At 37.3% G+C, this 14,859-nt stretch overlaps 1 protein-coding gene across 1 annotated transcript in view; it reads left to right on the forward strand.

The window, feature by feature from the left end:
• The window catches only part of DACH1 (dachshund family transcription factor 1), a 445,250-nt gene that overhangs the window by 35,613 nt on the left and 394,778 nt on the right, over positions 1-14,859 (forward strand). The window lies entirely within an intron of this gene.

The following is a 14,859-nucleotide window of genomic DNA, read 5'->3' on the forward strand; positions in this document are numbered from 1 at the left end:
TCTGGGTCCAGTGCCTTTCCGTTAGCCTGTAATGCAGCTTTCCACTTTTGAAAGATTGTGGTTTCCCGATTCAGAGGGGTAAGTCTTCATCAGAAGAGTTTAGCACAGAAAACAATTCAAGAAATGTTCCTATTTCCAGTATATTTCTATCTTTTTTATGTACAAACGTTGCTGACAGAGGAGAGGAAGGATTCTGTTTTGTGGCATTAAAGGTAACCACTTTGTGTTGCAGTTATTGTCACGGCACCTGCATTTACATCATCTATGTGGCGGAGCCTATTCTTTACTCCGCTAATCAAAAGCTATCAGAAGGATTATAAATTTACAAATAAACTCAGGTGACTATTACATGATTTTACGAGGTTAATGACACTGTTCTTTTCTTTTAAACTGTTGACCACACAATGCAATTGCTCTAAAATTCAGTTGCTAGTTAAAAAAAAAGAATCAGCGATAATTACCTTGATGAAGGATTTGCTACTTAGTTTTTGCCTTAAAACTAGGAAACCCAAATCAGATATATATTTATGACTGTTTTTCCCTATTCTCTTACTACTTGAATTGGCGTGCACAGTCTGAAGTTTTACTATCAGTGACATAAATTAATTGTAAATGTTAAAAGGGCACTGTCCCATTGGAGGTGAATCCAGTGTTTTTATAAACTTAATAAGGATCGTTCTATCAATGGCCTTATTCTTCTGTAGTACACTGACAATCCTTTGATGCAGGCATCACTCCTTGCTCTCGGCTTGTTCTTTGTGCCTGCTGGCACTTCTGCTATTATGGAATCATTTCCTGGTTGAGTGGATGTTTTCTCAAGTTTGGAACTTAGTACACAACCCAAGGATGCCTTACCAATTAATTTGCACGTTTATTTTGTTTTTAGCCAGCTTGGTATTGAAGGCTATATTCTCTAAATTAATGAAGCCCATGTTGTACTGATTAGGTTCAGGTTCCTGAAGACAATGTCATATAACAGGAGGTGATCTAGTTAGTGAGCTGTGAGCCAGGGGGCTCCAGATCCAGCCTACATCCCCAAGACCACGATTATAACACGACTTCCTTAGATGCTGCTAAATTGGAACTATCTGAGTTGCATTTAGAAAAACATAAAGTGGATTTGTGCTCTGGAGTTTGGAATCTAAGGCTGCACCAACATTTTTCTCTTTTACACTATTTCTTTTCAATCAAAAATCATTTCAAGTTGAGATTATAATTGTGAGCCTGGCATAGTAGGACCCATTATCATGACGGTTCCTTCTCTTGGGTGTTCTTAATCACTGTCCTAGTGGAGTTTAACTCCTACATAGAAACTCTCTAGAGATTTAATTGTAAAGCATTCACAAGCTTTGGGTTCAGGGTTTCTGAGGCTTCTTGTTTCAACCTAGAGTTAGTGAGAATCCAACAAACATTACGTGAGTGCCTTCTTGGTCAGGTACTCTCCTAGATGTGGGAGATAAAATAGTAAACAAAGCACCAGATTCTGTCCTTAAGGATCTACTAAGTAATATAGACATGTAATCATGTAGGTAAAATAAAATTTATTAAATTCACTTTTATGTGTGTGGGTACACATATATAATAAGCATGATTATATGTAATAAACAAGATTTTATTTTTAACAATTTTATTGAGGTCTAAATAATAGAAAAAACTACACATATTTACTGTATACAATTTGGTATAAAATTCAGTTGTGCAAAGTGAATATTTCCTAGAGATATGCTGTAGAACATATACCCTATTATTACTTAAATTTGTTAAGATAATATATCTCACATTAAGGGTCCTTTAATATATTTTATATGCTCCTGGATGAGGGAACAGCATGTGGGCTCATGGGACAGCATGTGCACAGGCTTGCAGATAAATAGTTCATATAGTCTACACACCTGCAAACATTTTGCATTTAGAGGAGAAGGAGAAAATTCTTGAAAGGTGGGAAGGGTCCAGATTAAAGAAAGGTTTTGTGTGTGTGCGTGTGTGTGTGTGTGTGTGCATGTTTATTTTTGACTGGACTGATGTAATTTAGAATCAGCAAAAAAACAACAAAACAAACAAAAGCAAACAAACAAAAACACTACAAAACTATTGTTTGTTGGAAAAGGCAGTATGCCAATGCAGATTAGGAAAGGATGCTCTGGCCAGGTGGAGCTTCATCCTGCACACCCAAAGGTTGTGGATTTGATTGGTCAGAGCACATACCTAGGTTGCCGAAGGGAAGCAGCTGATGACATTTCTCTCCTACATCAATATTACTCTTTCTCTCCTTTCTCTCTCTTTCTCTCTTCCTCTCTCCCCCTCTTTCCCTTCCTCTCTCTCTAAAATCAATAAAAACATATCCCTGGGTGAGGATTTAAAAAAAGATTAGGAAAGGAATTTATAAAGTTGACAAAATATGCTTTGTACTGGTATGTATATACTATATAGACAGCATTATTTTGTTACTATAAAAATGTTTCTTTTAATATTAAGCAGTCAAATCAACATTTTAATTCATGTTTTAGCTTCTAGTTTTTAATATGCAGAATTTGGGATCTAGATTGATATGCCAAAGGCAGTGGACTCAGGGTGTTAATTCTTTCCATCACTTCATTTTACAAGTGCATGGATACAGCTGTTTGTGCTGTTACCAGATGTCAGACTAGGGGATTCAGAAAGCTTTTCCATATATCAGCTGTTTCCCAGAAGTCCAGTATTACAGTGCAGAATAATATTCTTGAAACATAAAGACCAATTGTCTTTATTATAGATACCAATCAGATACACACACACACACACATACACTAGAGGACTGGTACACGAAATTCTTGCACTGCTGGAGAGGTGTCCCTCAGCCTAGCCTGCACCTTCTCCAATCTGGAACATCCCTCTCATAATCCAGGACTGCTGGCTCCCAACCACTCACCTGTCTGCCTGATTGCCCCCTAACTGTTCCCCTGCCAGCCTGAGCTCCCCCAACTGCCCTCCCCTGTCAGCCTGGTCATCCCCAACTGCCCTCCCCTGCAGGCCCAGTCGCCCCCAACTGCCCTCCCTTGCAGGCCATCTTGTAGTGGCCATCTTGTGGCCACATGGGATGGCCATCTTTAACCACATGGGGGTGGCAATTTTATGTGTTGGAGTGAAGGTCAATTTGCATACTGGTCATGACTAATTAGCATATCCAGTTGTGATTGTGAGGGTGTTGTGACTAATTTGCATATTACCTTTTTATTAGTATAGATATTGAATACATATATGTGCACACAAAAACATACACAAGTTTCGATAACAGTGTTATTCATAATAGCCCAAACAACCCAAAATGTTCATCAACTGGTAACTAGATACATAAAAGTGGTATGTTCATACAATGGACTATCATTCAGTATTAACAGGAAATGAAGTGCAGATACATGCTGCAAAATAGATGAACCCTAAAACATTATGCTAAGTGAAAGAAAACAGTCAGAAAGACAACATGCTGAACAATTTCATTTATAGAAATTGACCAGAATCGGCAAAATGACAGAGACCTAAAGTAGGCTAGTGATTGCCGAGGGCTGTGGGGCAGGCTGAAGAGTGATTACTAATGGGCGTGGGGTTTCTTTTAGGGGGATAAGCATTTTCTTAAATTAGATTGTGGTGATGCTGCACAACTCTGTAAACATACTAAAATCATCGAATTACACACTTTAAATGGATGAATGTATGATATGTGAATTATTTATTAACCTGTGAAAAACAGTTATATAATAATAACTTGGATATGGAAGTGAGTAAATAATGCAAAATTATGATCTGTGTAGTTGTTTCTTCTTTATAATATTCTTAAATAAGATATGGAGATTACATTAGGAAATAAAAGGACAAGCTAAATATGAAGCACATAATTAGTAACATTTAAAGGCATATTTTTATTGTTTCATTTAAAATATTTTTAAACATTTAATCCATTAATTTGGGTCAGATATGAAACTTAATAAAGCAATAGCTCTCTTACCTCCCAAGTCAATCAGTGATGCATTTTTCATTTCTTCCTCCTGTGAGAGTCTCCTTAATTTAAGGCTTATTTGGAATATTCTTTGAATTTCATAGATTGTTTCCCTTCCATTATTAGAATACATTTTAGGCAACAGTGTTAAAGATCCCATGTTTAACAATGTGTAAAATAGTGATATCTTCATCCTTAAATTGCTCAAGGAAATGAATGTTTTTGGAAAGAATTTCTACATTATTGACTCTGTGATAGGAAAAAACACACGCATGTTAGGGCAAACTCCCCCATCGTGTAAACTATTCCCTGGGAGTAAGTAAGGAATTATATTAACTCTTTTGATGAAGCAGTAATTGAAATAATACCCTAGTGACGTAGAGTTATCTTTCAATATTGATAAAAGAAGCCAGATGGGAAATTGTAGCTTAACTGAAAGAGGAACTCTAGTTGCAGATCTAGAAGAGCTAAATAAAACTCAAGTTTGCCAAGGGGGTGGGGAGAGGGGAGGAGACATATGTAATACTCTTTGTGATACTTTAAACAATAAAACATTAAAAAATGTCAAGTTTGCTATAGCTAGTGTGCCCAATATCTTCTTTACTTTCTTACTCCTTCCCTCAATCCTTTTCTCCCTCTCTTCTTTTACACTTCCTCCATTTCACTGTCCTTGTCTCCCCTCAACACCAATTCACCCTCTCAGTCACTCATTCATTTATTGCTCCTTCATTTCCTAAGTACTCACTGAGCCCCTGCCACATGCTGGGCACACATTACTCTTACCTTGACCAGACTTCACTTCTCAATACTTAGCATGTTTCTATTGCTTACAAATGTTTAGTTATTGACTGTTCAGAGTATTAGGAAAAAATAATTCTTTCTTCTTTCCCTAATTTCAGCATGTCAATTTGTTAAAGGAAATGGGTTGAGTCATTTTATTCCTTCATTTTCTGAGTAATTATTAGATCTCAGATAGACTTTTCTGAGTCCCAGCTGGTTCATCTTAATAATAGTAATAATAACAATATACAATGTTCATGGTTATTATGGAGATAAAATTTAATGATGTAATACATGGAGCTTAAATCTTGGCTCACTGTAGATAGTAAATGATAACTCTTTATTGAAGACCCTCCGTATACATAATTCCATACTGGGTAATAACAGTTTCTCTGAGAGTGTTTTAGAAACTTAAATTCCTTATTGTTATGTTTTCTTAGAATTATATCATTCTATTACTTCTATTTCATGGCCTATGGCAACAGTTTCAAGGAATTTTGAGCGATTCATATGGAAATAAATTAGTGAGCTATTTCTCCTTGGCATCCTATGAAGTAGCAGGATTTAACAGCAGATTTTGGCAAGTTTTAATTATAATTCCTGATAAATAGTTAGCCTTCTATTTTGAGTAGGAGGAATGTATTTCAATGATTGTACATCATTTTTTTGCAGATAGCATAAGTCTCCAGATGATTAATTTTTAAAATTATTGTCATTTAACTTTTATTTCTCGACTAACTTGAAATATTTTCATATGATTTGCACATGTAAGTGCAAGCAAGCATTGTGCTCTTATTTCAAGTTTATGTTTTCTTGGCTTGAATACCTTGTTTAGCAATCAAGATACAAATAAGTTTCATCTTCCATTGCTTTCTTAGAGCTCTGAGTTTAATACTACCTTTGGCTATCTGTGATATGATATGTAAATGACCTATGCAGCTGTTCCCTATTTTAAATACAGGTTTAACATTCAGGAGTTTTTCTTTATATGATGATTGTGATTCTAATGTTGAGATAAAATAAAATGTATTTCTCAGAATATCAGTGAAAAAGTTTAAATAAGTTAATTACATGTCTTGATGAAGCCTTTCATTTCATAGCTCACTAGCTCTCTAGAAAGTTCCGTTGTCATTTTTTAGTCTCATTATGTGCATGCATCTAGAAACAGGAGGTTTAGTAAGAGATGAAACCCTTTTGATTTCTGATTTGAAAACATCGACCCCTTTTTGTGTCTTAATAAGTAGAATAACTGATTACTATGTGTGTGTTTTTTAATGGAAACATGGGTTAAGTAATTTTGCTATTGTTATAATCTTGTGAAAAAGGGCATTTTAAGGCAAACAATGTTTTTGTTTATTATGCTTGTGTATGAAATAGGAAAAATTAATAATTTATTGAATATTTCCTTTTTTTAAATTTATAATCACAGTTAATTATACTCAGTTTTGTAGAAAATTATGACTCAAGACATGCGAAACCTTGGTGAAGGTACCTTGGTTATGGTGCATAACATAATCCCCAAAGATATATTTTCTATAGATTTGTATAAGTTTAAACTATAAATTTAAATGTATATTAATTAGTCTTTGTTCTTTATGTATATAATTTTTAAATTATGGTTTTATTTCTTTCTATTTTATAGAACTACTAAATTATAAACAATGAAAACAAGAGGTATACTGTTCCATTTTCTTTAATTCTTTCCTTTGAAATCACATAAGGCCCTAGTAGAGTATTAGCCAATAAATTCCAGCATGGAGACTTTGAAAAAAGTCTAACCTTCCTTAATTAATCCTAACCTTCCTTTTAAATTGTGGTGTCTAAAGTGACAGGTTAATTTCAAATTCAGTTTTGATTGAGCATATGCCACTTTTTTACATGCTTTACATAACTAAAATAGAGCTGTCTTTAGAAATCCTTATCTTAGGAACATGAACTCTAATCAAGGAAAGTTTTATTCTGTAAATGCTTTTCCACATTCATTGCAACTTTTTGGAAACAGTATGCTAGCTATAATAAGATACACAGGCTTTATGAGAGAACAGAGTCAAGTACACATAAGTGCCCTTTTCCTTAATTTAAGAAACCCACTAGTAAGGGTTTAAAATAAATAAAGAATACTACGTTTTACTTTCCATGTTTCACATGTAGTTGTAACAATAGTAATCCATTTAACGTTCTGCAAGATGCAATTTTGATATTTTGTGGGTAGCTCTGTTCACTACAAATATAGTGGAAGTCCTAATTCTTTTCCATTTATAGAATTAGTTGATTTGATATAGAATATTTTAATAAATAATATCTAAATAATCCTAAGCATATTTAGGATTGGATATCATTGCAATGTGTGTGTGTGTGTGTGTGTGTGTGTGTGTGTGTGTGTGTAACTTTGCTGGTTTATATTTTAAGAAGGGACAAGTAAGTCAATGGTATTCCACTTGTTTGACAATTAGCAAAAGTGATTTATTAATCAGTACTATGGTAAAGAGATCAAAATCTTAAATGCTTTAAACCACAGGGCAATGGTTGGAAAGAGGAACAAAAACAAAAATTGTGTATTATTGTAACTTTGAAAAATAGAGTAATGCTCTGTTATCTAACTGCATACATCCAGAAAAAGATTCCTAATCATTCCCACCTTACAGGAACATGTCAAGTGGAAATTAAAGACTTTGGTGCAAAGATTAGGGTGCAGCATACTTAGAAAAAATTAAAAATCAACAAGGTATTTGATATTCAAAATCTCTGAATAAGCAAGCGCAGAAGGGATTTCAGTCTCATTTACTCAACTTGCCTCAATTTACAGATGAGGGAGCTGAGTCACACAGAAGGGCTTCATAACCCCATAGGAGCGGAAACTATGCCTAATATTGGGATCATGGTTGGAAGGGGAGAGCAGCAGTAGAGGAAGGAGGAAGATTATATTTTTTGGTAATAAATGAAGAATTTCATAACTGTTGTCATATACTTTTCCTTAATATAAAGATTCCATGACAAAGAGGTCCAGGAAAAAAGATATGTCTCATTTCACAATGCATTTTAATAATTCAAAAAATTGGTAGCAATTAGAAACTGAAAAATGGCCTGTGCACGAAAAGCATGATTATAGACAAAATATGTCTTCATGAACAGACATATTTGGCCACTTTGAAGTACAGCCATCAGCTATCATGATCTTTTGCACCTGTGTTATGGTCTAGAACTCTGGGATTACATTGGCAAGGTTTATACCTTGGGTTTTTTTTCCTTTGAGGCTTGATTGATGGTGTGATGAGATCATCAGAAAGGAAACACAAAGGACCTTTCCCTTTCCCATTTTGTTCTCTCTTTTGATTGTTTCATTCATATATAGTTGCCCTGACACTCCTGTAGAACAGCTTTTAGAGAATAACTGATGATCCTATTATTTTTCTCATAGAACTCATACTGAGAACATGATCCATTATAAAATAACATTTCTAATGCTCTTTCTACATTAGAATGTGCACTTATTACTGCATGTTACTTTACTTTTGATTTTAAATGATTTGCATTTCCAAAATATATATTAATATTTTAGTTGACATACACTGAGCTCTGTTTTTGTTTTTTTACCCATGGTCTAATGCATTTGTCCAAAGTAAAGCCATCAAGAGAATATTATTGAAAACTTGAAGTTAAAACTTCAAAACCTCAAATAGAATCCAAGCATCCTACTATGGTCTACTCAAGGCTTCAGCTAAATTCTGTGGCATCTTTGGGAAGTAGAAAAAGTCATCTCAGAGCAACTTTATCCCCTTGGTTTCAGGAAGCTTGTGCACTCTTGTGTGAAAGAAAGCATGCTCTCCTTGGCTGGGTGTTATGATAAGGGCATGGGGACACAGGCTGAGGCTTCCCTGAGATCCCTGGGCAGGCCAGCATACCTCTGTGACAGTGCTGCAGGTCCTCTGGTCTTCCTAGTACTTCGTCCTCCTGCCCCCTCGCTCTTGCTGTGGTCAGCTTCACTCATACTCATCATTAGGTGTCAGTTCAATGAAACCGAGCTGTTTCTGATCCATCCTTACTAGTGTTGCCCACACTTTCGCATTCCAGACATCCTTCATCACATTATGCTCTGTTGTTGCTTCAATCCTAATCAATATCTGAATTTATTGTATTTGTTTTCTCATCATTAGTATGTAAATTCTTTTGAACAGGGACTTTGTTTTTCACTACTGGATACTGAGCTGAGAACAGTATCTGGCACTTTGTAAGAAATAGATGTATATTTTTTGAATGATGAAACAGAACACTTTAAACACTCCCCAATTTGCTCTTACTCTGTCACTAGTGGGGAATGGAGTTTGCACATTCTTATTATTTCTGCTGGTGGAAAGAGAGAAGGGAATAAGGAAAGGACCAGTTCTTAATGCTTTCTTCTATCCAATAGAGAAGTTCCAGTGATACCTGTGACCATGAAAAAGGCTTTTGCCGAGTGGCTGCCAATCCTAGTCCAGGACCTTATAAAATGACAGAGAGAGGATCCCTGCTAAGTTCTGTGCTGGATGTCTTCCATGTGCCCCTCCAGAGCCACACTGCATCCTTTGCCACTTGGCTTTGTGCCCTTGAAGCCAAATGATTGTGTTGTTGTTAATACTCACCTGAAGATATTTTTTAATTGATTTTTAGAGAGAGTAGAAAGAAGGGGGGGGGGAAGAAGAGAGAGAGAGAGAAACATGGATGTGAGACACATTGATTGGTTGCTTCCCACATGCACCCTGACCGGGGTCAGGGATCAAACCTAGAACCCAGGTACATGCCCTTTACTGGGAATCCTGCCCACTACCCTTCTGTGCACAGGCCAATGCTCTAACCACTGAGCCCACTGGCCAGGGCTGAAGCCTAATTTTTATGGACTGTCTGATCATCCTTGTTCTCTGGCTTCTGGATCTGTGTGCCAATGGGAGATCAGGAGCAGAGAGTGGGATCAGGGTATTTATTTCCCTTGTTTCCTTCCTGCTGCCTTACTGATGGGTGGCTTCATCTCCTCCAAAATCCACAATTCTTGCAGGGCAACCCTCTCCTAAAGCTTCAGCTACTCTCTAGTTGCAGGAACTGTCCCACCTCCTGGCCTTTTAGGTCTCCCACAGCTGGCAGTCTCTGGGTGCCACATTCTCCCTTATTTATTTACTTTAACTCTGCCGATGATTTTGACAATACCCCTAAAATCCTGTTAGTCTCCTTAGTTATAGCATCTGAGTGGACCAGGTTTTGTTCCAAGACCTGGATGGATATACCTTCCTTCCTGGGAGTTTTAAAATTGGAGAAGTTGTATTTAGGAAACTAGAATAAGAACCTAAAATGAAAATGTGCTTTCAGAGCTTAGGGTATAGGTGGCTTGGCAGCTACATTAAAAGGTGGTTTCCTTATTGTCCAGACCTCATCGGGGAATCCACTTTCAATAAATGATTGTTTTGCTAATGGGAACGCAAGAACATTACATTTGGAAATGTAATGGTTAATATTGCATTAGTTAATATGGATGCCTAATCTGGAGGATGAGCTGTGGCTGTGCGAGAGGAGAGATGGGATGGCCCAGCAGGAAGTGGAGGTCCTGGAAGAAACAGGAAATGACAGAAGCTTGTGGAGGGCAGCAGCCCTGCACATGGTGACAGTCAAAACCCCACAGCAACTTTCCACTACAACCGAAGTGCCAGCTTCTGAATGGGACTGGCAGACATTGCATTCAAATAGACTTGTTCCTGATCTCCTCCTCCAACCTCACTTACAGCCTAGATTCCTCCGTAGTGACCTTTTGACTTTGACTTCATCAAGCTCAAACCAGTCAGTGTCTTTCACTATTTCAGTCTTTATTTGAATATCCTCCACTCCTCAGAGTGGCCATCACACCACACCCAATTACTCTCTGTCAGGCCGTCTGATTGTAGCTTCATTATAGCCTATGTTTATTTCATTCACTTGTCTCTTTTTTTTTTTTTTTTTTTTTTTAGAAACATCGATGAGAGAGAAACATCTATCAGCTGCCTCCTGCACATCTCCTACTGGGGATGTGCCCGCAACCCAGGTACATGCCCTTGACCGGAATCAAACCTGGGACCTTTCAGTCTGCAAGCCGACGCTCTATCCACTGAGCCAAACCGGTTTCGGCAATTCACTTGTTTCTTGTCTCAAAACTTTCCAGTTCTTTGAGGGGACGACTCTCTTGGATAGTTCAGTGCTGTCCAATAGAAATATAATGTGAACCACAAATGTAACTTAAAATTTCTTATCCTATACAATGAAAGCCTAATATCCAAATTATCCCCTCTACCGGGATTTCGATCAGGAGTTCGACTGTTCGCTATGTTGTACTCTGACCACGAGGGGGTGGCACGGAACATGGCGGGCATCAGCGACGAGGCACTGGCAGTGGGTGGCAGTGGAAGTGCTACTGGCCCCAATAGGCTTCCAAGTGAGCTGGTCCGCAGCCACCAGTACCACAGCCGCCAGTCGGACTCCCCATAGGTTCGTCCAGGAGCTGGTCTGCAAGGCTGGCCAGGAGAGGGCACTCTGCCCACCTGGCTTTTGGGCGCCGCCGCTGGGCAGCCCAGAGGCCCATATTGCATCCCAGCCTGCAGCATCCGGCTGTGTTCACCGCATTTCCGTGTGGGGACTTGGGAGCTGTGACTCAGGTGGAGGGGAGTTCGTGGGGGTCCGGGGGGGGGGGGAGCTAAGGTGCTTCCCGGGGCCCAGAGGTCAACTGGGACCTGCCCTTCCATGCCAGATGCTCACGCTTCAATTGCCGGCCAGGCCTAGGGACCGCACCCGTGCACGGATTTCGTGCACCAGGCCTCTAGTAGTCATATAAAAAAGTCAAAAGAAACAAGTGTAATTAATTTCAATAATATATCTCATCTTATCAATATCAAAATATTATTTCAATATATAGTTATAAAAAGTTATTAATGAAATATTTTACATTCTTTTTTAGTACACTTATAGCATAGGTCAGTACAGATTAACCACATTTCTAAGTGCTCAGTGGCAATTCATGTCACTAGTGGCTGCTGTATTGTCTAGTGTAAGCCTAGCTTCCTGTTGTGTCATTGGTATCACTAGCCCCTAGAGGGGTGTTTGCCATTTTATTTTATTTTTATTGATACTAAAGAAAGAGGAAGAGATTGAGCTTGCAACCTGGGCATGTGCCCTTGACCGGAATGGAACTCAGGACCTTCAGTCTACAGGTTGATGTTCTATCCACTGAGCCATACCAGCTAGGACAGTGCTTGCCACTTTATAAGTGCTCAATAAGTATTCAATAACTGGCTTACCAAGTGACAGAATTACATTATTACATTGCTTTTTAGACATTTTAGTGTGTTAGAGCTGTAACAGTGGCAAAGAGAGCCAGAGTGTTGTACTGGAAACAGCACCCTTACATAATTTACAGCACTGGGATCTAGTACAGTGCCTGTCTATATCTTCATCACTTGGACAGTTTCACAAATCTGGGCCATGGTTTGTCCTATCTACAAAGTGAAATGGTTGGACTGGTTGACTCTTGATGTTCTTTCCAATTTTAGAATTATATATTTCCCTCTCCCTACTTTTGCTTTCTTCACATATTACTCATTTTCTTCCCCAGAAGTACAATTCAGGGAAAAGTGAGATGGAGGGTCAAATGCCACTGAATCTTGTAAGAATACCAGAGGCCTGAAGCACGAAATTTGTTCAAGCGGCTCGGCCCCTGCCGCCCTCAGGCCCTGCCCGCCATGGTGGCCGGGGGGCCTCTGCCTCGGACCCCGTCCTCTGTGGAGGCTGCCTTTTCCTTGGCCCTCCAACCCTGGCTTAACCTGGAAGGTCGTCCATAAGGACATCCGGTCAAATTAGCATATTACACTTTTATTATATAGGATTACTTAACTATTTCAATCTCTATACAAAGATAGTGTCTTTTCCAAAGGAAGCCCTGATAGTATTCATGTTGTTACATCATTAACTTATTGATTTAGACATGTAGATATTTTACTGACATATTTATCTTCTTGATTTATTAGCTATTTCCTAAAATTTGTTAATTTTATGACATTATTTTTGGTTGGTCTGAGCTTATTTTGAAACCTGATAAAAAATGTTAACCTTTTCTTATATTGACATAGCCTATAATTCATGATTACGCAAGTGTAGCATTTGGTATTACACCTGTGGTGTGAAATTGTGCTTATATCATTTATTGAGTTTTATTCACTTGGGAAAATATCAAACCATTTCCCTAAAAAGGACTTGAAATATCATTCAAATCAGTGTTCTGAAGGCAGTTTTTTTTTCATCACTCACACTCTTTAATACCTTTTCCAGTTATTTAAAAATCTGATATGCCTAGTTGTCTTTCCTTTTATAAATGGCTATACATGCTATTACCACCTTGTGTGAAAATGTGTTATTTCGCAGGCTGTGTCTATATGTGAGAAAAGTGCTTCACCAGTTCACCAAGTTAAGAAACAGTGTTAATTTAGGCAATGGTAATACTGAATAACATTGTGCATTGAAGCCTGACTCTCGCTCAGTGAAGTCCCACTTTTTTTAAAAAAAAAAAAGCCATGTGAATACTTTCAAACCCACACCTAGAAAACAGCCTGCGGTTGTTTTTACTTGGACAGTCTTGCTCCAAGGAATATTTGGACATTAGCATAAAGGTTGCACATGTTATACAAAGTGTAATTAAAGAAGCTTTGATCCCCAAATGTCAACTAGCTTGCTAAGTGTCATAACAAAGTGTCAAGCATCTGGTATACAGTTAATTTGTAGTCATTAACTCCATATTGTTGATGTGACAGTTTGTTAGCAAGGCAAGCTTGACAGTTGCATTTTGTTCATGATTGACACCTACAGACCTCCCCACCCATTTAGTTTACATTCCTGTTGAGGTTTCCTCAGGTTGCATTTTTACTGCTTAAGTTCTCCCATTTTCTTAGTCGAGGTGCTGATAAACTTTTAAACACATATGCTATGTCACTACAGAAATTCACATTTCTCCTCTGAAATGTTCTAAATTTGTAATAATGCTGGAAAGAAAGAAATGCTTGATGATCTACCTAAAGATTTGTTCAAGTAATGTGACAACCCATGCATTATACTGATGCATAATTGTCACAAATACCATATTTATAATATGACAATTGCTATGGCAATTAATCTAGTCAGCATTAATTTCTTGTATAGTTCCATTAATATTCCCACTTTTCAAAGGCTCAGAAAACAGATAACTGGATACTTCATCATATTCTTAATTGCATTGATTTAATCCAAAGAGTCCATTACAATCTAATTTCAGTCCTTTAATGTTTTAAAATTTTTCTTGTATTGAATTATATGCAACTTGTTTGATGCCAGGTTTTTACCATTACTATTAATAGAATCCCATTTAAAAATGTTTTGTAAGATACTTAATTTCTTATTTTCAAATATTCTATCATTATACCAATCCTGTATTCATATACACATAATAGTGAACTATGGAAAGGAAGAATCAAATATAGTTTACAATATGATGAATGAAGTATAATTTATATTACGTAAATTGATGGCAACATTTCATTAAATTCCCACAGTTTTGGTTGTTTGTGTAGCTAAACAAAATGTGTAATATATAAAGTTGTACAAAGTCAGGCAACAATCAGGGAGTTTCATTCACTAACGGTCCCCCCCCCCCCCCGCCACCCCTACTAATTTGGAGAATATAGATTTCCTAGTTTCTAGGAAAATTTGACTAATGGGAAGTTTTTAGATTTATATTCAATTCATCTAGTTGATTTTCTGCTGCTAGCAGATAAGGCCATGGTCAATTCATTTGTGGACAGGATTATAATCCATTTATTTTACTACTTGCAGTAATTTTATCCTTTGCCCTTAAAAATTATTACAAGAATACAACCAACACAATACAGAGTTCCTGACTGATGTCTTACCATCTGAATTCAAGCCTTCCTCTTGCCCCCAACTTGCCATATTACTTTGGATAAATATCTTTGTCTATTTAGATTTCATGTATCTGGATCTGTAAAATAAAATCACTGAGCTAGATAGTCTCTTATGTTTTTGCTAACTCTAAACATTATACATATGCATGTTATTTTACATTACGGTTA

The sequence above is a fragment of the Myotis myotis genome, unplaced genomic scaffold (genome assembly GCF_014108235.1).
Source record: "Myotis myotis isolate mMyoMyo1 unplaced genomic scaffold, mMyoMyo1.p scaffold_m19_p_3, whole genome shotgun sequence".
Classification (NCBI taxonomy): Eukaryota; Metazoa; Chordata; class Mammalia; order Chiroptera; family Vespertilionidae; genus Myotis; species Myotis myotis.